Source organism: Wasmannia auropunctata, unplaced genomic scaffold, assembly GCF_000956235.1.
Source record: "Wasmannia auropunctata unplaced genomic scaffold, wasmannia.A_1.0 LD336088.1, whole genome shotgun sequence".
In the NCBI taxonomy this organism is placed as follows: Eukaryota; Metazoa; Arthropoda; class Insecta; order Hymenoptera; family Formicidae; genus Wasmannia; species Wasmannia auropunctata.
In genome coordinates, this window is record NW_012026802.1 from 4,158,839 (window position 1) to 4,160,079 (window position 1,241).

Sequence of the window (1,241 nt, forward strand, 5' to 3'; positions counted from 1 at the left end):
GTGCTCTTCCGATCTTTGATTGGTATCACAAACCAACATTCTCGAGGAGATATCTAAACTTTCAATCACAGCACCCCCTCTCTAAAAAAAGAGACACAATTATGGGTTTAATAGACAGAGCATTTACTCTCTCACATCCAGAATTTCAAAAAAATTTGGAATACATTGTGAACATATTATTGGAGAACGACTATCCTCTTAAATTTATTTTTGAGACAATTGCATCATGAATTACGACGTTAGTAAATAAAAAAATTGTAATCAACCAGAATAGCAATATTACAACTAACGAGAAAGAAAAAATTAAATGGTTCACAATACCCTACGTCAAAAACATTTCTGAAAAATTTAAGAACATTGTAAAAGACAATGACGTAAAATTATCCTTTTACAGCATTAATAAACTACAAAGCATTATCAAAGTACATAAAGATTAATTACCACATTACCTAAAGAAACATGTGGTTTATAAAATTTGATGTAAAAACTGCGATGCATGCTACTAGGTCAAACAAAGAGATTTTTAAAGACTAGAATTAGTGAACACAAAAATGATATTAATAGGAATTCTAACTCCCACTCAGTCGTAACAGATCATAGACTCACTCACAATCATGATTTTAACTGGGAGAACGTGGAAATTCTGGATATAGAGAGAAATTTTAATAAACGATTGATATCAGAAATGATCAACATCAAACGCCAAAAAAACAATATTAACTTGCAAACAGACGTGGAATACTTAGATTGCGCTTATAATATATGACCATGATTACAAACCTTTGTTTATAAAGATACAAAAAGACGAATACAATTTTTGTCCTACAGACATTGGTGATAAAGAACGATATACATACAATAGGACATTACTCGCTCGGACTTTGACAAGTACAGTCGCTATGACAGTTTGATCTTTCTCTAATTTTAAATTGTGACTAAAGTCTCGAAGTTTATTGTTGGCTCTTTTCCGCAACGGTTATTGGTTCTCTCGCTGCGCTAACTTCGTGAGCGGTTTTCATCGCAGAAATTTTGTACTGAGGTTATTGTATGTACTGAGGTTATTTATTTAATGTTGTGTCATTATTTATTTAGTGCTGTGGTAATCACATCAGCGCTTTGTGTAGTGTCTGGTGACTCTTTTTCGCGACACTTATTAGTCGCTGATTTCTCTGACAAGCGCTTGCCATCGCCAAGATTATCTATTCCAGATTGTGAGGAGTTAATATTCATAGTAATATTAT